An 8,305-nucleotide genomic window follows, 5' to 3' on the forward strand; every position below is an offset into this window, starting at 1 on the left:
GGATATGACTACGGAGGGTGGACAGCGATTATTTGTAGATAAATTCGTATTCAATTTGCTCCCCGAGTTGTCACGTAAGTTAAAAGACTCTGAAAGTTCATGGGCTGTTTCTTCTTCGGCTCAGATACTGGCTACTGCTCAATATTACGAAAACAGGGACAAAGAGGAAAAGACAAGCAAGAGAAAAAGACTAAAGAATTAAAAACGAAGGTTCTTCTGCAACAAGCTTATCCCCCTCGCTCTGCTCCGCGCCAGTTTCAACACCCTCCCCAGTTCCAGAGGGTGTTTCAAAAGCCTGAGCCCTATATTCCGCGGCCTTTGTTAGGTCCCAGCCAATGCGCCTATTGTAGGGAGGAAGGTCATTTTAAGAATAGCTGCACGGTTTTATTACAGCGTAATGGAGGACTATCTACTCCACGAGGTCGTGGTGGTTCCCAGTTAGCACCCAGGGGTAGAGGTCGAGGTATGTCGCCCCAGACACAGCGTTCCCCTCCACCTTCTATGAACTACTTTGATCAGCAAAATACTCAGTCTACACAGTATTACAATGATGATTACTATGTTGAAGGTGAGAATGGCGGTCTTCACGCTAACTAGGACAGCCATAGACAAAGTGAGGGAGTTGTATCGATTCCAGTAGATCAGAATGGGCCTTATGTTAATGTCACTACAATGGGTGTTTCAGAGCCATTTCTTTTAGATACTGGTGCGATGAGAAGTTCTATTATTCACTCCAAACTCCCTGGGGCACCTTTGTCTGGCTTAACAAACGTATCCGTAGGATTTTCTGGCGCCCCAGTTCATAGCCCAGTCTCTTGTCCTCTGCCTATTTCAATTGGTTCTTATGATTTGGAAGCTCCGCTTCTTTTAACGACTGGTTGCGGCAAAAATCTGTTGGGTTTGGATTTATTGAAAAGACTGCATGCAACGATATATTGTTCTCCTGGTTGGTGTACATCTCGTTTTGGGGCAGAAACTGACTTCTCCAATGTATTTGTCTAAAGATCAATTTCCACCTGAATTGCTCTCTCTCCCTGCAACACTTTGGGCTACCACAGTTTCCTGTTGTTCCAGATATCACTGCCCTGTTAACTATGATACATGCCTCAGCAACTTGGTTTTCTGTTATTGATCTGAAAAATGCTTTCTTCAGCATCCCCATTGCTGAAAAGAGTAGGGATATTTTTGGCTTCTCTTTAGGAGGCCGAAGTTTCCGGTTCAAGCGCGCACCCCAAGGCTATTGTGAAAGTTCCTCCATCTATAGCCAAGCTCTGAAATGCCAGATTTATGCTTTTCCTTTTCCGCCAGGTGCTACCCTTATTCAGTATGTGGATGATTTATTGATTGCTGCTGATTCAAAGGATATTTGTAAAAACGTGACTATTGTACTATTGCGTCACTTGTCTGACCTTCACCATAAGGTTTCACCTTCTAAATTACAATATGCCCGCCAAGAGGTTACCTATCTAGGTCATCTCTTGTCGAAGGAGGGAAGGCGACTGACCCCAGAACGTATTCAAGCAACTGCACAAATGTCTGTGCCATCCACACAAAGAGAAGTGCGTGCCTTTCTGGGCATTACCTCTTATTGTAGACAGTGGATTCCAAATTTTTCTTTGTTGGCTAAACCTTTGTTGGCACTCACTTTGAAAGACACACCCCAACCCCTTTCTTGGACTGATGAATGTCAGAAGAGTTTTTCTGATTTACGTGCTGCTCTGTGCTCTGCTCCTGTGTTGGGTACTCCGGATTACAGTAAGCCCATCACGCTCTATGTCAACGAAAGAGAGGGTTGTGCGTTGTCAGTCTTAACACAACGATTTGGATACAAGCAGCGGCCATGTGCCTACTTTTCGGCTACATTAGATCCAGTAGCCAAGGCATTGCGTAGTTGTCTTAAGGCTACAGCAGCAGCAGCAATTTCTATTCGTCAATCTGCTGGAGTGGTGCTTGATAACACTCTTATTGTCATGGTACCACATGCAGTGGATACCTTGCTAAATAGGACAAAAACGCAGCATCTTACAAGCGCTCGCTTGTCTGGGTATGAACTGACGCTCTTGGCTAATCATGTGCACATCAAACGATGTAACACTTTAAATCCAGCCACATTATTACCTCTTCCAGAAGAGAAAGGTATTCAGGAACAACATGATTGTTTTCTCCGTACTGAGGAGGAGACAAAAGGTAGGATTGATTTGAAGGATACACCACTAATGGACCCGGATGGGATCCTATAGGTGGATGGTTCTTGTTTTAAACTCCCTAATGGTGAAACAACTTCAGCTTACGCTGTTACCACCTTCCATACAATCGTGGAGACAGCACGCATCAGACATAATTCAGCTCAGGCGGCTGAACTGATAGCTTTGACCAGAGCATGTGTGTTATCTAAGGGGAAGAGAGTGAATGTATATACCGACAGCCAGTATGCGTTTGGTGCGGCACATAGCTTTGGTCGTTTGTGGAAGGAAAGAGGATTCTTTACCTCCCACGGTACTAAAATACAGCATGGTCAGTTGGTAACTGATCTTGAGTCACTTGCTTTGCCTACCCAGATAGCAATCATAAAGTGTAGTGCGCATAAGAGGATTACTGATGATGTAGGTCGCTGGAATGCTTTTGCGGATGAGGTAGCGAAAGAAACAGCCAGAGATGCTATGAGTCGCATGTATGTTGCGGGCCCTGCAAATTGGGTCAAGGAAAAAGGAATGTGTGAGGATACAATAGAAAGTGTGAGATCGATTCAAGGAGAGGCTACAGAGAAAGAGTTGAGTAAGTAGAAAGAGAGTACAGGAATGTTAGACGCGATGGGATGTTGGATAGAATTGTCAGAACATCAGCGTTGGCTGTTACCAGATGCCTATGTACTGCCTGTAGTTGCTATGGCACATGGTCCAGCCCACATCAGTGGGAAAGGAATATGTAAGCTTCTGGCTCCAGTGTGGCTGAACGAAGGGATTCCAAAATGTGCAGATAATTTAGTGAAGCATTGTATCGTTTGCTTGATGCATAATCCAGGAATGGGAACCCCAACTCCAGCAGGTAATTTTGCTCCCCCAACATATCCTTTTGAGGTGTTGCAAATTGATTATATTCACATGGAACGATGCAACAATCTCAAATATGTTTTGGTGGTGGTGTGTGCCTTCTCCAGTTGGATAGAGGCCTACCCCCTGAAAGACAACACTGCTTTGTCCACTGCCAAAGTTCTTCTGAAAGAGTTCTTCCCTAGGTTTGGTTTGCCGCGCGTTGTCTGGAGTGACAATGGAAGTGAATTTGTGGGCCAAATTATGAAAAAGGTGTGTGCCGGTCTTGGTATCGTCCAATAATTCCATGCGGCGAACCATCCCCAATCAGCGGGTTTGGTAGAGTGCTATAACGGCACTCTCAAACTTAAGCTTGCAAAGGTATAGGCTAGCACGGGACTTGCCTGGCCCGATGCTTTACCTTTGGCTCTCCTATCCACTAGAACAGCTGTACATTCTCTTTTGGGACTCAGCCCATACGAGGTTGTTTTTGGGCGCCCGGCTAATGTTTGGGGAGTCCCTCGCCCTAAAAAGTATTCTGACATACAGTATCCAATGCTGATTGATTACTTGCATGACCTCACCACTAAATTACGTGTTCTCCACCAACAGGTTCGAGACGCTTTACCAGAGGCCTCCACAGACCCGGGTCATTCTATCCAACCGGGAGACTGGGTCTGTGTGAAAACTTTTCAGAGGACAAGGAATTTGGAACCTCGTTGGAGGGCGCCTCGACAGGTTCTTCTAGTACCACGTACAGCAGTGAAGGTCGAAGGGAAAAAGAACTGGATCCATGGCGTGCACTGCAAAAAGGTGCCCTTGGCCTTGCCTTTTGACCAGTGGATCCGTAAGGGTGTAGGTGATTTTGAAGGCGAAAGGGTCCCTCGGTTTGTACCTTTCAGTAGTGCACACCTAGATGGAGCTCGGTCTGAAAAAGAAGATGATGACGTTTTACAAGAAGCAGTACCGCCACATCTCCGATTGAACACTACAGATCCACAGACACTATTTCAGGACCAAACTGTACTAAACAGAACTCAATATAATTTAAGGCCTAGACTGGTCAAGGACACCTGAAATTTTCATCTCTTTCGTGACATGTATCATCTGTCCAGGTTGCAGGGTCACGGTAGGAGTCTTTGCTCATGACCTGTATAGTGGCTAGGCCCCCAGGACTTGCAGTGTCATAGGACGGCTAATAATCACAGCCAAGTGAGTAAGGAAGATTGCCGTGAGCAACAATTTTAGAGGATGGATGTCAAATTGGGAAAGAATAATAAGAAGGAAGAGATGAAAAAGAAATATTGTAAATTAGTGTACAGTCATGTGGCGTAACATTGTGTGTTCTTATGTTTTCTAGTATCTTATTGGCTTGTATAGGTTGGATTGTTCATGTTATGCAGCACAAATCTGTTCCTACTCCTATTTCTTTGCCTTTTCATTCTACTATCTCCCCACACCAATTATATACGCTTCCCCAACATGAACTAATCAGGAGAACAGAATATTTTAACAATTCATTTGTCCAGTTATTGCATCAACACCAATTGGTAGTCAACACAACCGACTGTTGGGTGTGTGGACTTATGCCTCATACCACAGAAAAAGGGATGCCATATTTAGCCCTTCCATTTTCTTATGAAGGTTCCGCTTGGGCCTATTTTGTGATGTTTTCAAATGCATTTCAGAACCGATTTAGACGTCCAGCTGGTTCATATGGTAGTGGACAAGATTTTAGACATAGTTCTCTGATAAAAGGAATAGTGGCTATGGCTAGAATTGTGGAGAATAGTAAGGTTCCTGTTGATGAGAAACGGGCATATGATGCTTGGAATGTGACTCGTTACGCCGCTAGCCTTACAGATAGGATTAAACAGGGAAAATCTCCACCAATTTGGACTGTGCCTCATCAAGGTACCTTTTGTTTACAAATAATGGCCAGACTACTGACACTGGACAAGGAAAGAGTGTTTGTTCCCATGCATACATTCACACATCTCAGAATCCACCACCGTTAGTGCCATCTCAGGGCACGTATTTTGTCTGCCACGATAGAGCGTACACGTGGCTACCAACGGATTTTTCAGGAACATGCTATATAGTCTTTCTTCTCCCCCCTACATACAGTGCTCCTTCAGGACATCACAGAAACAGATATGGCAGAGGAATTATTGATTCTAAAGACACGGCAGGACAAGAGGCAGGTGATTTCCTTAAAGGATTTCTGCCTTTTTGGGGCCCAATGGCCAACAGTAGAAACATGAGACAATTGGTTCGTGTTGTTGAGACTACCATAGATGTCACTGTGGGAGCCTTGAGCAATCTCACAGCTGAACTTCAGGCGGATCGTCTCATGACATTGCAGAACCGGATTGCTTTGGATGTTATTCTTGCAGATCGTGGTGGAGTTTGTAAATTGATCGGATCTAGCTGTTGCATTTATATACCTGATGACGCCCCTACGGTATACCAAGCCATCTCCAAATTACATGTGATCTCCGAGTCGATTCATCAGGACGAAGGAGATTGGTCTTTGTTGGAATGGTTTTGGGGATTACTGTCCAAATGGGGATGGAAGGTATTAACATTCCTTGGAGTGGTTTTGGCCATCATTTTTTCCTGTTGTCTTTGTATGCAGTGTGGCCCCGCCATCTGTGGCCTTTGTGCCACTATGTGTGTCCCAACGCCTGTGCCACGGAAGACGGAGAGCATTAAAATGATGTTGCAGCAACAGCTTGATGACCTCATGGCCATTGACGTCGACTCAGATTAAAATGAGTCTGTGTGTCTTGCCTGAGTAATGGCAAGAGGAGGGTCTGAGGTAATTCAAGTCAAGTCAAGAAAACTTTATTTCGGAGAATCTCCATAAAAGTACATAAAATGAATATAAAAACATTTAAGAACAATAGATAAAAATGGTTAAAAGTTGGTGCAGCCGCACGGCTAAATACCTGGTAGTTACATAAAATCATGTGCCTTTTAACACAGTACAAAACGAATCATGGTGACATTTTTAAGTACCGCTTCCGTTTGTGCCATAAAGCCCCCAGAAATTTTGCCACAGCAAACACAATGTGTACAGCCATTTCGCTCTTAAGAATTCTAAAGGCTTCGTGGCATCTGGTAAAACCCAGATTCCTGCAAACGGGAATGATCCACTTTCTGCGCGCCTTAGTATAGCCCGTACAGAAGAATATAAGATGCAGCTCGGTTTCATCGCTTGCTCTGCATGCCGGGCAAATACTGGGTGTCGACACAGACCAAAGGCTAGTGAGAGCACGAATTGGCAAGGACCCGTGCCTCCATTGCAAATAAAGCTTCCTGATTATTGCAGGGTAAACATTGTCAAGGGCTAGTTCAAAGCTATATGTAGTCTTCATGTGAAGGAATTGGTGTGTTAAAGACCCTAAAGATTTTGAAGGTCGAAGTGAAGGAGCCTTGGAATCAATGTACAGTTTGGTAAGAGCTTTTTTTGGAAGCTTGGAACAAGCATTCCAAGGGTCGTTCCAAAGTGCATCTAGACCTAGGCTCACCAAACTATTCCTTACAAACTTAAGCCAGGCAATGTTCCCCAAATTTGGGAAGCCAAGAACTTCCTGTAAACCCTGTCTGTAATGAATCAGTTCAGGCACCGTCCATAATCTACGCCAATAGATCACGGGGCGAAGCGCCAACTCTTCCTCCAGGGGTCTAATGCCTAGGTCAAGTCTTAGAGGCACTAGGGGTGTACTCGGAGGAAGAGCTACTAGACACCTAAGGAATCTGTTCTCCTCCTTTCCCAGGCTATCCAAGACTTTGTGACCCCATAGTTCGCTACCGTATGTGACTGCTCCTCTGGCTTGTACCCTATAAATATGAAGGGGTGGGCCTATAGGTTTAAGGGTCGACCTATTCTTCCCTATCATCCTTAGTATTCCACTGGTATGTTGCACTAATTTCATCCTGGCTTTCTCCTGGTGTGGACCCCACCCCAATTCCTCATTGAGGGTAACACCAAGGTATTCAAAGGTGTTTACTCGTTCAAGTATGTTATTCCCTATACGTGGGATGCGGTGGAACCTGGGTGGCGGATTGAAGGCCATAATTTTAGTCTTTAGAGTATTGATCTCCAATCCATGCTCCCTACAGAAGTCCCCAAATCCATCCAACACACGCTGGATTCCCATCGGTGACTTGGAGAGAAGGAGGGTGTCGTCCGCAAACATAATTGCCGGAACCCTCCTTCCCGCCAACTTCGGGACATCCGAATCGGGAAGGTAATTCAGTTTCCAATCCCGTTAGTCTTTAGCCACCATTTTGTGTCTTTCTTCCATTTTGTGTTGCCCTCACTCAGGCGGCACGGTGAACGAAGTGTTGTTTTCCCTCATCCTACTGCAACGTGTCAAATAACCTACTGCCTTTGTTTATAGCTGGTGTCAGGGTCCGGCCGACTCCACTAATCCTCGTCTGATTCGCACCATTCTTTCCTGACTTTATCTTATCCTCTGGCCTTCGCTATTCTTTACTCGTATTCTCTCATTTCACAACTGTCCTCTGGGCCATACAAATGTATCCTGCCACCTGCAAGTCGACTTATAAACACTACCACTGATTAACTTGTGGGGAAGGGTGACAAACACAGTTGGGAGAGAGGCTTATTTGAGTTACTTAATATCTTGTTTTGACATTCTTCTCATTGGTTGACCCTGTATGCATTGGGAGTGTTCTTTGTGATTATGTATGTTATAAAAGATTGTGCGCCACGAAGTAAAGTGGCAGTCTCCTAAGAACATACTGAGTGTACTTCTGGGACAACTGTACTTAGCTGCAGCTAATAAACCCTATCTTCTACGCCTAACGGAGTGTCCCATGTCTCTGTTCGACAAAGCAGGTGAACTCAGGAGATTAAGGCGTGTCCTGCGCCGCCAGGCCCCTAAGGTCTTGGTTCTTCACCAGGAGCCATGTCACCGTAAACGGCCAGCCATTAATGGTGCCTAGTGGACACAGGCAAAAGAAACATATGGCTGGGTCTAAACTGGAATGGCATGGTGAGCAAAAAAACGATGGATTTAGGCCCAGATCTCTGTACTGGGTGAATGTATGACATTGTTCTGCATTCTGTCCATCAATTGTTCTTTTTGCATTTGTCACCCCGAGTGGGACGGGTATGCCCAGACGTGGGTCCCATGCTCTCCAGGCCACTGGAGTCAAGCTATCCTGGCTTATGAGGGCTGAAAGCCCGAAACCCGTCCTAGGATGCTTGTTTCCAGTCCAGGGAGGACCTGGCTCGACAGTTC

General features: G+C 45.2%; 1 long non-coding RNA gene across 1 annotated transcript in view; it reads left to right on the forward strand.

Moving 5' to 3' along the window:
• Positions 1–7,866, forward strand: part of LOC146821450 (uncharacterized) — a 29,356-nt gene extending 21,490 nt beyond the window's left edge. Inside the window, exon 2 of the long non-coding RNA XR_014962718.1 lies at positions 3,642–7,866. This is a non-coding gene — a long non-coding RNA (uncharacterized LOC146821450). The remainder of the gene's footprint in view (positions 1–3,641) is intronic.
• Positions 7,867–8,305: the final 439 nt, after the last annotated feature.

This window comes from Triturus cristatus, chromosome 6 (genome assembly GCF_964204655.1).
Source record: "Triturus cristatus chromosome 6, aTriCri1.1, whole genome shotgun sequence".
NCBI lineage: Eukaryota > Metazoa > Chordata > Amphibia > Caudata > Salamandridae > Triturus > Triturus cristatus.